Source organism: Pinus tabuliformis, chromosome X (assembly GCF_031772625.1).
Source record: "Pinus tabuliformis cultivar Carrire ecotype Pingquan chromosome X, CPIR1, whole genome shotgun sequence".
Lineage (NCBI taxonomy): Eukaryota > Viridiplantae > Streptophyta > Pinopsida > Pinales > Pinaceae > Pinus > Pinus tabuliformis.
In genome coordinates this window covers 1,734,347,149-1,734,364,333 of record NC_142308.1, presented here as the reverse complement: position 1 = coordinate 1,734,364,333, position 17,185 = coordinate 1,734,347,149, and positions in this window count along the sequence as shown.

Below are 17,185 nucleotides of genomic sequence, written 5' to 3'. Positions count from 1 at the left end.
AGGGTATGCCATTCCACCTACTTTCCCTTCATCTAATGTGGCAGTAGAGTGGGGTAAGGGCCAAGGGTCAGAAAAATAATGGGTTTTGAAAGAACCTCTTCAAGGAGTGACCTTGGAGGATGAAATAACATTAATATGAAAAATAGGAGAAGGAATATCAAAAGTACCCATCTATGAGGAATACATTCCAACTCCAAAATTCTCCATAGTTTGCTTGGTATTCTTCACCAATGGGACGGTAGAATTAGAAGATGTAATGGGATCATTAGGAGAATAAGACATTTGAACAATTGTAACAATTCTCCTTTCATGGGGGAAGCATAGAACACAAAAAAAGATGAAAAAATAACATCCATTGCGTAAACCCAATTTCGACCCAACAATAGATTATAATCCAAATTAGCATCAACTATTTCTACCTTGACATTGATAACCTTTTCCCCAACACAAACAGAAAAGGTTGGAAGAATTCCATGAGGCCTATGAGAATTATAATTGAATGTGGTAAGGAGAGTAGGGAAAGGAATAAATTTCAGAGATCTGATAACCTTCCAACATGACATCGACGTGACACATCTGGAATTCCCTTCCCTTCATCAACTATTGTTCAAAAGATATTCATTTTCTGATATGTAGATTTAATCTAGAAAGTGATGTGATGATGGAGTCTCTTTTTAGCATTTGACATATCAAATTTTATAACAAGAGAGTTTTTCGGATCCACTACTTTGATCGTAGTGAGAAATGAACTCCTTTGCGCAGGACACGATTGGAGTACCTCTAACGCTGGCATCACACAAAGGATTTGAGCAAGATCTTCAACAATAGAGTATTTATGGGCAGCCCTAGCATTGGGATTAATATTCAAATGTTTTGTAGAGCCTTTCAGTATCTAAGTTATAGGCTCGGATACTGTTGGGCATGGAATCCCCCCCCAAAGCATGTTTTTGGGCTCAAAGCCCATGTTTTGACTGAATGATGTTGTAAAGCCCCGCGAATTGTGGATGTGGAAGTATGTTAGAGTCATAGGGTTGTTTGCCCTAGTTTGTAATGTAATGTTGGCCTACCCATGGTCCGTAGACCATGGGATTGAATAAATAGAGCGAGGCTCTAAGTGTAAAAGACAATTAGAAAAGGAAGTATGAGATAGATAAATAGAAGCATAGAGCAAGAGTCTAAGTGTATCTTGGGTCGTAGAGTAGGAGAAGGCTCTGCAGCTAAGTGCGCAGAGGCCTAGTTGTCCGCAGCTAAGTGCGCAGGGCAGAGTCGAGACTATAACCAAAGAAGAGAATAATAAAGAGAAGTTTTATCCAAATTCTGTGTATCTATTCTTGAGTTATTACATGTTTGATATCAATTGCAAATATACTGTTTATTTATTGCACGCACCAGTATGAATGATTTATATTGCTAAGTATACATTACACATGAAAATAAGCTAATTTAACCAACTAAAGGTGGAATACTGGTAAGGACTTGGGTAATAACAACGTTCAAACCCTGAGTAGGGCTGCGCGAAGGTAGCCTCTCAGGCTGTGAGGTACGGGTGAGTGCGCATAGCGACAGGCGCACAGGGTCGAACCGTGGATCACTTGAACTCATCAGACATCTCTATGGTGCGAAAACTTGGTTCTAGCACCCTCTCATACTACTTCGAGTGAGACCTCAGTCCGCGCTCTACAGACTGTTGCCGAAAGGCGCAGTAGTACCGCGATTTGTTTGGCTAAATCACCTTTGAACCTGGGTGAGGCCCCAACAAGCTAACAAATGGTTCCGTTGCCAGGACCGGGATCTGCATAAGAGATGTTTGATGTCGTGTCATTGGAATCTGACAAAGAATGAAATTGAAGAGTGGCTGGATAGAAATATTCACAAGTTCGCGACACAGGAAAACAGGAATCCATGCGTATCGAAGGAACAATGGTTAGAGTGCTACTTATATACGGAAATCCATGAAAATTTGTTTGCACCCTTCCCCTCTGAGTTGTATGAGTGGATCACGAAGCTAGCAGATAGTCAAGGTAGGTGTAGACTTGACAAACCAATTGTGGACTCTAGAGTTGGTGTGTAGACTAGAAGCATTGGAAGATAATATCATGCACGTTGTGGACCATTGGCTTGATCGAATTATAGGAGGGTTTATCACCGAGTTCAGGGTAGACACGTCAGTCAGCTATAGTGAGGCAGAATGATGCTTCCTCAAAGGATGTTGAATAAATTGACGTTTGGGGATACGTGAAGTGGTAGGATCTATAGAAACAAAGGTATCACAGAGATAGAAACTAGCCCCTTGATTTCGCCTCGGCGAGAAAGCAAGGAAGAGCTTGCGAAAGTTTCACCAAGAAGTGCGATTAGTCTGTTAGGGCAGTGAATTCTGTGTATACCACCTCCACCTATGCCACCACTAGTTTCACCATCTTCACCCCCGTCTCTTCCCACACCACCTCCACCACCACCACAGTTCAATATGACGAGCACAATAAAGTTGCCGATGTTCAAAGGAGTAAGGAACAAAGATCCAGAGCAATTTTGGTTCATGGTAAAGGCTGTATGTGAAGCATAAGGAGTTGTGGACGACAATATAAAGAAGGCAACACTGGTAAGCATGTTGTAGGATCAAGCATTGACATGGTACATTAAGCATTCCAACAAAAATCCAAATGCAGTGATCGCGGATATCAAAGCTACAATGAATATGGAATTTAGCAGCCGAAAATCAGAGACACAGTCGATTATCGGGTTTAAGGAAAATGCGATGCTTCTAGGCGAGACCCCCTGGGAGTTAGATTAGAGACTGAACAACATGATTCGCGAAGCCAACATGACATTAATGGATGGACAACACCGCGTATGGTTTGTAGTGTCACTAATGCCGCATCTAAGGACTGTTCTATTGCAACAAAAGTTATCCACCCAGGCCAAAGCTTTAGAGATTGCAATGAGATTGCACGAGACCCCGATACAATATCCTGGCCTAGGATTCCAACAAATCCATGCACAACTGAAAAATTTGTGTCTGGAAATGCAGAGCTTGCAATAGGACAAGACAACTTGCCCAGAAGCGTGCGAGGAGGTATGGTGTATAAAATACAAGGGCTAGGAGCATGACAAGGACCATTGTCCGGTCTTCACGAACTACCTAGCGGGAGGAGGGCCAGTGCCATTGAGACTAGAGGCATAAGCGGGACCAAGCACAGTGCCTGCATTATGGTGCGTGATTTTCCATATAGGAGGGAAGCATGCTACAGATAATTGCCACCTATTACAAAAATATACATAGACATCCCAACAGTTATTCTGTAATTTCTGTAGGTTAGTAGGCCATGATGAGCACACTTGTAGAAGTTATGAACTGATGATGGATCAGACTCCTACCTACAGAATTTAGACAGAAATACGAGCCCTCGATCAAAATTTAGGGATGATGCGCACTGGATTTCAGGGGCGCAGACAAGCTTGAGGTGGAATGGGACCAGGAAGGGGTCATGGACAGCTGATTTGTTACAATTGCGGAGGGCCAGGGCATTATGTCCATGATTGTACAAATCCTATGAGAGCATCATTTTTATATTGCACCCAGTTTGATCATGAGACGGAGGACTGCCCCACACTGATAGTGAGGTTGCATGATAAAGGAATACTCCTGCCTCCCTCGACCTAGAATCTGCAAATCATGAGGTCTGAGTCGTGCAAAGAGCACCCAAATGTAAACATCGTGCTCTAAAGCAGTATCACAATAGGATATGACAAGGGCAAGCAACCCAAAGAGAGTGCTTGGGTTTGCAAGGCTCCAACAAAGGAACCAGATTTCGATTTGGAGCGTGCAATGGAGACATTCATGGAAGCTAAGAAGAACTTCACAGAGGCCTCCATTTCAGGTAGTAATACAAACTAGAACTGGAGATGGACCCATCAATGCTTACTACCTTTCTGTAGACATTTATGAAGCTCCTACATGACAACAAGGCTATGAAGGGATTGTAGGAACTCATCACTAAGTGCGCTGGTTAAGGAGAACCGCGCGTAGTCCAGAAGCTCGGGAAGCACACAACGCGAATAGGAAGGGAGATGAGATTGACTGTGCAAATTGGGGAATACGGAATGGATCAAGTGATTCTAGATCTAGGATTAGACGCGAGCGTACTGCCAAAGTAGACATGGGAGCGCATGGGCAGGGCTGCGTTGCAATAGTCTCCTATTCAATTGCGAATGGTGAACCAGGAGAAGATCCTGCTGATGGGAAGATTGCAGGGAATAACAGTAGATATCAAAGGTGTGAGCACGCTTACAAATTTCAAAGTGATAGAGATTTTCGATGACAACAATCCCTATCTTGTGCTACTGGGAATAGATTGGGCCACTGATATGAATCGAGTGATAAATCTAAAGAAGTGCAAAGTGATTTTTGAGAAAAAGTCACTGCGCGTAGTGGTACCTTTAGACCCTGCGGAAGGATCGCGCTACACAGAGCCAGTGCACGACAATGATCTAGACTGTATCTACAAGATAACCACCTAGGAACATGATTGGGTGAATCCAACTGTGGATGGCAGGATTTCATGGGAGTGCGAGAGCTCCTACACATCAGGTTCGGACAAAGAAATAAAACGCTAGCAGAACCGGTTACATGAGGTAACCACTCTCAATTGCAACATGATGTTAAGATCATTGTGCTGCATGAGAACAGAGGTAAGGGACCTGCCCATGTATGATGGGTTGACAACGGTGGATGACTTTCTGAACAAATTTGAAAAAGAGGTGCTAGAACAGCAGTGCTTTGACGCTCTGAAATGGGCACTGCATGCTACACCCGTAAGATGGTGGGGTACGCATCAGAGAAGTTTTGAGAACTGGCACGACTGTAGAAGAATGATGCTTATACGGTTTGGAAAGCCTCAGCTATGGATGGAAGCTGGGTATGATGGGCGAAACAAAATGTGCACCCACCTCTCAAGATGGGTACAGGTGCATGGTCCACAACCTGCACGAATGGATACTGTCCTCACGATCTGAACCAGGACCAATAAGCAAGAGTGGGAATAATGAGGGCACGAACGACAAAGTATGATAAGACCAAGCGTGCCAAAGATTATACACAGAGAAGCTTTTGACAAGGTGTCTGAAGTGTTGAACATGGTCCACCATGTGAGACACACTAACTGGGACTTGCGCGTAGCAGTGGTTCTATGGGCTTATAGGACCATTTGTAAAACCCTGACCGCGCGAGCACTTCCGAAGCTGAAGTATGAAGTAGGGGCTATAATCCCTATGGAGCATGTGAAACCTAGTCCATGCATAGCAGCACCCGTAGATACAACAGTTCGCGAAGCCCAGAACAAAGCAATCACACAGCCGTGAGAAACAGAACAAAAAAGACTTGAGGAAGAAATCCGACAGGGAAACCTTAGACTTCGCAAACTTGAAAAAGACTAGGTACAGCTAAGGAAGAAAAGCTCTTTGATGGATGCAGAGGTCAAGAAGTTGGAAGATGAAATAAAGGAAGCATTTCTCATCAAAAAACTAAGGATGGTAAGGGAAGGTGCATACGATCATACTGAAAAGTGGGAGAACTATCGTTGTGAACTGGTTAGTCTGCTACCTTGGCTTAGACCGTATATCGCCAAACGTAGTGACTAGGGTAGCACATTGCAAATAGTAGAGTGTGCGATGCCACCCACAACAATGGAAGGTGGGGATTCCCCGCAAACCATGGTGGAGGATGGGATGGAGCCCCACATAGGTGGTGTGACCACCTGACTAGCCACAGGAAGAACAGTCTTAACACTCCAAGCAGTTGAAAGGGATCATGGGACTATAAACTATTCTACCTGGGAGCTACGTGATATTGGAGATGCATGCAGAAGTAGAGCATCACAGGGTCCACAACTGCGCACGGAGGGTCGTGCTGCCGCGTGGGTTGGTTGGAAAGTGACTGTTGAAGTCACTATTCACGATGGGATGCTCGACTTGAGGCAAAATGGAGCGAGTGGTGGGCATTCAAGATGCGATTTATGGGCAAGATTTGGGAAAATATGCCTCCAAGAAATCATAATGGCCCAAAATTGGGGGGAACAGTGGAATTTGAATTCAAAAGGCGCTATAAAACACAAAGGGTTGGCCAGCAAACAACACTTGGTCATTTGAGAATCGAGCGATTGAGCAGAGTACTGAGCATTGAGAGCCAAGCGATAATTTAGCCCCTAAGTTCACGAGTGATAGAATACAACCTAGATACGATGATAGCCACTAAGGATGGTTTGGGAATTGAAGAGGTAACTGCCAGTGAGGCCGCATAGACCCCAATGGTAGAGGATGTTCCAGAAGGCACTGGGGTTGTAGCAGAAATCCCCAAATCACCACGAACGCTAAGGCCCAAGAAGGATAAACAAGCAATGGAACCCATACACGTGTGCCCTAGGAACCCACTACGCAACAAGCTATCAATGGAAGAAAAAGGGAAAGTTGTCACGATCGAAACAGATGAGGAAGAAGAAGATCTGTAGGCCCTGACCATCATAGCAGAAGAAGATGAAGATATGGAGGAGGATATTCAACCTATATGCTTTGTAACAAACTTCCTGCATATGTCCCTCTACGGAAAGGGAAGACCAAAGTACCAAAGGACCTAGATGAAACCAAGAGTTCACTCCAGACTCCGCTCCTCCCAGATGGCATAGTGTTTGAAGGCACGCACCTGGGCCGCGTGCCAACCATGAAGTTTGAAGATTGGGACCTCGCTGACCGTGAGAAGTTCCCTCACCTAGAGACCGGGAACCTCATTAAACAGAACACTGAGGGGTTAGTGACAACATTAGACCTGCGAAAGTGGCTGCGCGGTGTGGAAAAGGGCGAGTTGCTGCACTTACTATGGATACCACATTTCCAATGCGCACCCATCACGATTTTCGTCATTAGGAATCTGCTCTGCTTGGTGCATGATGGGTATCTATGGATGGAGGAGCCTATTCCCATCACAACAGACCTCATTCACTGCATTTCTAGGCTCCCCTACAAAGGAAAGGACCCCGCAACCATAACTGAAGGAAAGGGTAGTGATTTGGCCCTTTCAGAAGCCATGAAGACAAAATACAGGCTGGAGAAGAAGAAGAGGGGCTACGCCATCTCCAACATCAAGGAGAAGGGGTACGCGTAGCAACCCAGCTCCTGCCTGACAAAGTTATGAGGAAGTGTTGCACCGATGAGGTACTAGCGGCGGTGGTTACACTGGCCGAGCAGTGCACGGAGGGGGTCCAGTTCAACTGGTCCGAATTCCTTTGTGAGGAATTTTTGAAGAACTATCGCGAAGCCCAGGAGTAGGATAAAACCTTCCACTACATGTGGTTGTTGTTATCCATAATGTTCATAGCAGGGGAACTGCCGGAGGACAGTCAATTCCACAACATTGACAGAGAATTACCAGAGGCCGTGAAGTACGCTTCGCTCTGGGCCATAAAGGACGAAATGGATACACAACACCAAAATATTCTGGGTGCTCATGGAGATGAGCATTCGGATGTGGATCAATCGGAGGCTACACCTGTCGCCCACAATGTACAACAATCTGTAGAGTTTTGCAGACTTTAAAGCTGATATGCAAAATATTTTTATCAGGGTGTGTAAGGATTCAAAAAAGCAGTGGATGAAGCTACCTTTTATAGCCACGAATGACACAATTTTTATTGTCTTGGAGACATGGCCTCCGGAATGGTGCACCCCAAATCTGGTAGAACTTGTGAAGGCAGCAGCGTAGAAGAAGGACGATGCCAAGCTGCGCGTCACAAAATTGGTCGAGAAAAGGTGGAAGGAAACAACAACAACTAAGGATAAGCTAGCGCAGGAAGTGACACAGAAAGCCGCGGAACAGAGAAAGGCTGCAGAAGTAGCAACAACAGCACAGGCAGCAGAAGAAGCAACAACGAAGATAGATGAGGACCAAGCAACGTCCTCACAAGGGCAGGAAGCAGAGGAAGCAGAAACAACAAAAGGGAGCACAGACCCAGGGATTATGTCAACACAGCTGAAGCGCCCACACACGGTAGAGAAAAGAGGACCGAGGAACAAGGTCAAGGCCTCGAAGTTGGCCATTGAGCCGATCACCTTAACCAAAGGTGACCTCGATGACATCTACAAGACGATCTGCGATGTTACTAATGAAGCCCTTCAAGATTTTATGCAGGAGCACCAGACTATGTTGGGGGCCCTTAGGGCACAGCTACAGGAGTTACAGGTGTGACCCCCTCAGGTGGGTACCCTTTCGAACCACCTCGCAACAGGATCCTCGGAAGCAGAGTAGATGTTGCGTGCATGGATGGAAAACACAATATTGTTACCGCAAGGGGCCCTAGTAGCAACGAATGAGACCGATAGATTTGCAGTTAACATGATCAAAGGCCTTGGCCTTAATTTGGTTGCCCTTCTGTGAGAGACACTGTATCTGCTACAAGATGGGATAACGTTAGAGATGCACGCTAGGGAGAGCCACACGATCCAAGTTCTCAGCAAACAAAAGATAAACGTGGAACAAATCAGTCTGCAACGTGACGAATTGGTGTTACAGAACCAACAGTTGGTGTAGGTGGTAGACAACGCATGCCGACAAGTCTCGGAGCTAGCCATCCCAGTAGATCTACCAGTAGAGGTGCGGATCCATAGGTTGGCAACCAGAGTCTGCGAGGCTAGAGAAGAAATGACCAAGGTTCAGCTGGAGCTGAATCTTCAGATCGTCGAGCTGTGGTTAAAGGCGCAACCTTCCACTCCCCTGGAGGTTCGAGAACAACACGCTAGTGCTATTGCAATGGGATTGGAAGAAATTGGAGGTGCAATGCAAGACTGTACCACTTTTTTGGAGCAAGTATTTGAGGTCCTCACAACTCTGTAGGAGGACCCCAACATCTAATGCCTGGAGACAGAGGTGCGAGAACTTTAGCAGCAATACAACAGTGTTAGAGGGGCATAGATAGTATTTCTCACTCAGTGGCTTACGAGGATGTAGCAAGAAAAGGCACTGAAAGAGCAGGTGGATGCAGCGCGGCATAAGGAGGTAGTTCTCAAAGCGCATGTCCAGCCGTGGATCGACGAAGCTTTCATTATCATAGAAAACATTGAAGGAAAGCTTACAAACATATAGGGGATGCACATGTTAATGCAGAGAAGCACCCCAGACATGGAGGTCTCAGAATAGAGGATGCAACAAAATCAACAAGCAGTGGCTCAGTGCACTAATAATATCAACACAGTTCGAGGACAGTTGGAGGAACTCCATGCCAAGATCACCGCACCGACAGAGTGACTCAAAGGCGAGTCACGATGTTTGTGTTGGGGGCTTGTTGGGCATGGAATCCCCCCTGAAGCATGTTTTGGGGCTCAAAACCCATGTTTTAATCGAATGATGTTGTAAAACCCCACAAATTGTAGGTGTGGAAGTATGTTAGAGTCATAGGGTTGTCTGCCCTAGTTTGTAATGTAATGTCGGCCTACGCATGGTCCGCGGACCATGGGATTGTATAAATAGAATGAGGTTTTAAGTGTAAAAGAAAATTAGAAAAGGAAGTATGAGATGGAGAAATAGAAGCATAGAGCAAGAGTTTAAGTATATCTTGGGTTGTAGAGTAGGAGAAGGCTCTGCAGCTGAGTGCGCAGGGTAGAGTCGAGTCTATAACCGAAGAAGAGAATCATAAAGAGAATTTCTATCCAAATTCTATGTATCTGTTCTTGAGTTATTACATGTTTGATATCAATTGAAGATATACTATTTATTTACTGTGCACACTTGTATGAATGATTTATATTTCTAAGTATACTTTACACATGCAAATAAGCTAAGTTAACCAACTAACGGTGGAATACTAGTAAGGACTTGGGTAATAATAACGTTTGGCCCCCAAGTAGGGCTGCGTGAAGGCAACCTCTCAAGTTCCGAGGTACGGGTGAGTGCACGTAGAGACCGGCGCGCAGGGTTTAACCGTAGACCACTTGAAATCACGAGACATCTCTAGGGTGAAAAAACTTGGTTCTAGCTCCCTCCCATACTACTTCAAGTGAGACCTTAGTTTGTGCTCTGCGGACTGTTTCCGAAAGGGCCAGTAGTACCAGGATTTGTTTGGCTATGTCACCTCTGAACATGGGTCATGCCCCAACAAGCCAACAGCTACAGGCCTCTCAATATGGAGTGGCTTTGGAATATTAGAAGCAACCTTTGCCTTAGAAGGTTCTGGTTCACCATAATCATGTGATCTTGTAGCAACATCACCATGGGACCTTACCATATAGACATTCGATGTAGATTCCCCTTCCTGGTTTCCCCCTGTGGGGGTTCCATTACCAACATTAGCACTGACAAACATTTGTTTCCCTCAAGGAAAAGGGTTAGTCAACACAGCTTGCGAGCTTGAAGAACCTTGCTGAGCTAAAAATCACTAAGCATTCTGAATCTTAGGGCAAAGATGGGTAAGATGATTCCCACTGCATAACTTGCATGGGAACTTTACTTTATTTTCTAATTCCTTCTTTCCCTCTCCATTATCATTACTGGATCTATTCATATTCCATTTCCCAACCGTATATTTCTTCTTGCCATGTCCTTTCTTCTTCCCATCATGTTGTTAGTATCCTTTAGGGTTCGAATATTGGACAATATTAAATGATAAAGATTGGGAAGGCATAGGCACTGATGGCGATTCCTACGATGGAGAAGAAAACTGTAAAGACAACTGTCGCAAATGATTTAGTATGTTAGCCACGGTACTATCGATCGATACTACAATTCCATCGGCATGGGGTCCCAACTTGGGTTTGGCTATATCTATTTTCAATCGAGGAGCATCAGGAAAAAGCTTATAGAGGACTCCAAATTGAGAATATATAAGCTCTGATTGCTAGGCTTTGAAGATGGCTCGTTATTTAGCTAACACTCGAGAGAGTGACACATCCTTAGAAATTTATGGTTGTAAAGATTTCAAAATCCATTCAAGAAGGAACTCATTAGGGATATAGGCCTTAATGAACCTCTTCCTTTTCCACCATTCTTGGTTATGGTCAGAAATATGAGCTGCTTTGTCTTGTTGGAAACTGGCTAAAAGCTCAGTTCCGACCTCATATCAGACAGGAAACTGAAAATGGGTTAAGTACATAGTATCCAACTCACCAAACGTAGCAAAGGTACCCCCTTTTAGCTCAATATACCATTTTGCAATGTTTCTTAGTAGGGCGCGTTGGAATAATCTCAACCTGATCAAATAATTGACCAAGGAGTTCGATGACCATCATAAGTGGAATGGTTATATCATCAGCCGGATCTTCCCTAGACTTCCATTCAAATTTAGGAATATTAGACGGAAGTTTGGTGGGAACCGGAAGCCAAGCCAGATTGTATCAGATTAGATCATTCATAAAATTTGAAAGATCTGGCAAGTTTAAGGTTTCCAAGAATGGCAAGCACGAGGAGCCAGAGAATTCCATCCACCAAGAGAAGAATTTCTAATATTATGAAAAGAGTATCCTATATTTGGAGAGGCACTAGGTATCCACGGATTTCTCGTAGAAGGAGTCAAACCATAAGGAAATCCTTGTGGCTCGTCAATATTATGAGGGTATCCACCTCCTACCGTAGGGTTACCATACATAGGGTAGTTTCCACCTAGCGAGACATTGAAAGAGGGGGATAACCCCTGATAAGGATTCCATGCACCAGCTAGTAGAGGAAGGACTAGTGAGGTCCTAGTGGAAGGTAAGGACATACTCCCATCCTGACCAAATAAATGAGATGAAATCCCAGCCTCTAACCCAATAACAAAAGGATTTTCCCATCCTTGAGCTCCTTGGAAAGGATTAACATTATGAGGCTATCCTTAGTTCAATGATGTATTAGAAGGAGGGATATGACTACTTCCAAGAGAAAAACCTTGAAAGGATGCTAAAGAACTTGGCATAGAAGTCATAGATGTGGAAACATCATATGGAAAGGTTGAGGGAACTGGGGGAATCCCACTAGGTGACATCCCAAAAGGATAGGTACCAGTGAAATAAGTGAAAGGTTGGGTGATCACACTTAGAAATAGAATGGAGGTAGATTTAATAGCTACTGTACTAGGTGTAATAGTAGAGATATTAATAGTACTGCCTCATGCAAATGAAGGAGGGGTATACACACTGGAAGTATTCACAGCCATGGTTACACTACTAACATTGGCCATCTAGAAAAAAGAAGGAGAGTGAATAGGGCTTGCTGACTTATGAGGTTGGGTACCCACGTACGATACAATGTACGAAATATGAGAAGGAATGGGTGTTGAAGGAGTCATGGTGGAATTAGGAACATCTTCAATATCAATCTTGTCTTCTAATTGGAAGAGCACCCTAGCAAGGAGCATAAGGTTTATGTACAAATTATGAACCACATTACGTTCACCCTATGAAATAAGAGCCCCTAAAGCTATATTAATCTACGAGGTGTCAGCTTCAACTGGTTGAAAATCACCAGCAGAACTACTTGTACATCTTCTAGAGGAAGGCTTGACACTCGCAAGTGAAAGAAAACGAAGCCTCCTAGACCGATGAACCTGTTGATCAACTACTTTTAAATGTTAAGATAAATTTTTGAAGACTCAAAAAATAAAAAATTATGGCAATCTAGGAGCAGAGAGAACTCACTAAAAAAAATCCTAAAGATACAACCAAACAAGAAGCTTCCAGTTATTTTTTCTCCGAGTGATTATGACCAGACACTAAAATATGAGAAAGTGAAGATAGGGATCTTTCGAAGATGTTTGGGTATAATTATGACCCAAGCCTACTAGTGAAGGTATCAGAAACAATTATGTTGACTTCCAAACAATAGCCTTTGCTGGTGCAAGTACCCAAGCTTCACAAAGGTACCCTCCGGAAGTACTATGAAAGTGATAAAATGTGTGTGTTAGGTACCATGGGTATTCCCCCCCACAGTCACCTTTGTGTTCCCTAGGATAGGTAACTAAGGCCACCAGTTCAGAATCTGAAGCCACGCGGAATAGTCATGGGTGTGGGATCCAACAAGTAGGAGAGGGGCTATCTATATTTCTTCGTCTTCACTCGTCCTCGTGGTTAACTCATGTGTTAGAAGAGATTTCCCATAAAACTTAACGAGATTGGATTTTTGACTCTTTGATCAACTTCTATGTTTCAGTTTACAGTGGCCTTAGAGAGTTAACTCTCCACACACCTATTCCAAGACCATTAATTCCCTAGATTAGTTGATGTATCTATGAAAAAAAGAAAAATCTAGTTCATTTTAAATTAAGTGCTTGATTTTATTGGTTGTTACTTAAGTCAGGGGTAGCAAAAGTGAAACTTACAATGTTGTGACACAAAAAGTAATCAATAGAAAACTAGGCTACATGTGAAATGAAACTTCTTTTTCTTCGATGAAAAGTGATATCTATAGGGTTCTACGAGAAACCTATGAAAGAAAAAACTCTTTTTCTCTTTTAAACACACTCACACATTCATCATCTATCTAAAGAGACTAAAAAATAAATTCCTTTAATTAAAACTAATTTATTCATACTAAAATTCCTAAGTTCAAGATTCTATGGAGTGCTCTAAACAAGCAAATGTGCTCTTTTAATATCCTAAAGTCAAAATTTGACCAAAAAAGGAGAAACAAACATCCAAGAAAAATACCTCAAGCAAAGAAAATTCCAACTTCAAACAAAGATTCACACACTTGTTGATTAACAAAAATATGAAATCAAAGAAAAGAAAGAAAAAAACAAATGTTTTTTCACTTTTTCCTTTTAAGTGCTTTGAATAAAATATTCAAGAAGAAAAAACAACTAATGACCTAAAGATCAAAATCAAGTGAAAAGACACCAAAGTTCATTGGCCATAAACAATCACTGAAACGATAAGAACAACAAAAGTTAAAAAAAACTTGAATGACCTAATCTAAAGGACACACAAAAGATTCAGCAAACAAAATATCTAAGAAAACCAAAACCTTTCACTAAACTAAAATTGCAAATCTTTCTCAAAGCAACAAGAGGAAACAAAAAGAAGCAACCTCCAGAATGCAAATGAAGCAATGAAAAGATTGGATCTTAAGGCAAGTTGAAAAACAACTCTCTGTTCCAGATGTACAAAACAGTCAGGCACTTTACCAAAAGGTCTGAAATCCACACTTAAAAGTACAAAACTTCACAAAATAACAAACCCTAGGTTGACAAAATCTTTTTGAAAAAAGAGACATAGAAACTGACACCAACAAGAAATTAGATCATTCTAGACGGGAAATGGCTCTAAAAGAGCAAGAAATCTAGGCTACTTCCTAAAACTATAAGGGAAATTTTCAAAATTTCAAAATTTCCTAGATATACGCTATTGTGTATCAGGAAAGCCATGTGTATATGCGACTATTTATGAAGAAACACGTGTGTACGTGGGTTTCTTTGGAAGAAACCGTATGTGTACGTAACTGTGTACAAGGAAAAACACATATATGTAGAAAAATAGGAAAAAATAAAAAGTACAAGCCTGATCCAAAGGATCAGAATGACTACCGAGACTGCAAATGAATCAATAAGATTGGAAAAATCAAGAAAGAATATAAGAGAGCATGTTATAGATCTGATATGAAAATATAAGACAATGCAAATAAACCAAGAAATAATATGAAATGATTCTTTATTCATATCAAACCCTTATGGTAGGGCAACACCATACATTCAATCCTTAAGGAAGGAGAACACTCCACAAGCCATATGCTTGTTCATACAATAATCCTTCACAATTCCTTGACATTCTCTCAATGTGGAGTCTCTAGCCTCTATATAGGCCTCACACATACAATACCATGGGTCATTACCATGGTTCCCTCATACCATCGAACTAATACCATGAGCCCATTACATTATTACTAACTACTTGTGGTCCCTTACATGATATGGGTTAACCACCTTATTTATTACTATGGCCCATCCCATTATTACATTATTGCCTTGGGTACCTCCCTTTGTACCCCATATTATCCCCCCTAGGTATATAACATTCCACCCCCCTTAGCATGTTTTGTCCCGAAACATGGGAAGAACACAAATAATAAGATCTACTCAAAAGAGTATTCCACTGGTACCATGCACGTGCATCTAGCCATCTAAGAGAAAGGTGAACCCTCGATCTCGCTGGTGCCTCACTCGATTGAGATGGAAGTTGACTTTGGCAGCGCTTCTATGTTGATGTGTAGTAGGTGGATCTTCGCTCCTCTCTATCTATTCTGTGGGGGTTGTTGTTCTTATGGCTAATTGGTTGCCATCTTGTTGGTTGTTTTCTTGCGGGGTGATGTGGGTGATGATATGTTGAAGTTTTAACCCACAGTGTCTTTTTCTTTAATTCACCCTGCTGTGGTCCCTGTTGTGGTGTCTCCTTTTCCAATATGACTTCAACCACTGAGCCCTCATCTGATGTACCTGTAACCTTTTTTGCTTCAGCCTCTGTTTGTGTTTGATTGTCGATCATCAAAGGCTCATCATCTGATATGTCAGTCCTTGGAACATCTTCTGCTTCAACCTCCATGTACTCTACCTGTTTATTGATGGAAATATCCTGTAATGTAATTTTCTTCTTTTTATACCAGAGCTTCAGGAATTTATTCTGCACATTAATATTGATAGTACCCGCAGATTCCATCCAAGGATATCCCAACACAACATCCATATTATCCATCTTTGAAGTATAAAAATCACCATGCAACACATACTTATCCATAGAAATCTTCAAATCCTTATACACTAGAACATCTTCATTATCCACTTGTGTGTTTTCAATGTGTTTTGCTGAAATTTGCAATTTTTTTGCCAAATTAACATTGATGAAATTATGCTTGCAGCTAGGATTTATAGAAACAATGATCTTTTCTTTCTGAATCAACCCATGAACTTGCAATAAGGAGATACCAGTAGAAAATAACCCTTTAGGTTCATTGGTCCATAAGATCTTTTGTGAATGTGCCCCAAGTCAAGGGCCTTCGATAGCAACGTTGATGCCATTGCCACCATTGTCGTCTTTCATTGTCCAAGTACATTTTCCCCACACTCAACTGAGTTTCATCATCCATGATGTAATTCAATCTAAAATATTTCTCCATTTGTGCTAGCCATTTGGCTGGATGAGAGCCATCAAATTTATACAAGCCCCTGAAATTCTGACTTAGGCCCGCCATCACAAAAGAAATTGGTGAAAATTTGAAATGGTTACAATTCCGTCAATATTGCTTAGAATTCGTATTATGACCTGTTTTCAGAAATGGAACAACCATTCTGCATCTGCCCATGTGATAGAAATCCTGATCCAGACACTGGAATTTCAGTTCTGCGCTGCTACTCTCGCCATCACCACAATTTCTGCAAAAAAGAGCTGATTTTAAATGAACAATATCTCCCTCATCCGGACTCCGATTCGACTAATTTGTTTTTTGAAATTGGGTATTTTTTTTACAAGGAATCCATATCTGCAATTAGATTTTGCAGATCTTGTGCCAGGACATCTATATTTGCGCCGCAAATTCGCTGCCCCGAAAAATTATCTACAACACCACTGATTTTTAGATCAGTGATATCTCCTTCATTCGGACTCTGATTCAGCCGATTTCTTTTTTGAAATTGGGTATTTTTTCACATAGAATCTAGATATGCAATTAGATTTTGTAGATCTTGCACCAAAACATACAGATCTGATCTGCAAACTCGCCGCCCCCAAAAAAATAAAAAAAATTCTCCACTTTTTTGCCCAAGAAAGTGCTCCGATACCACTTGTTATAGATCTGATATGAAAATATAAGACAATGCAAATAAACCAAGAAATAATATAAAATGATTCTTTATTGATATCAAACCCTTATGGTAGGGCAACACCATACATTCACTCCTTAAGCAAGGAGAACACTCCACAAGCCATATGCTTGTTCGTACAATAATCCTTCACAATTCCTTGACATTCTCTCAATGTGGAGTCTCTAACCTCTATATAGGCCTCACACATACAATACCATGGGTCATTACCATGGTTCCCTCATACCATCGAACTAATACCATGGGCCCATTACATTATTACTAACTACTTGTGGTCCCTTACATGATATGGGTTAACCACCTTATTTATTACTATGGCCCATCCCATTATTACATTATTGCCTTGGGTACCTCCCTTTGTACCCCAT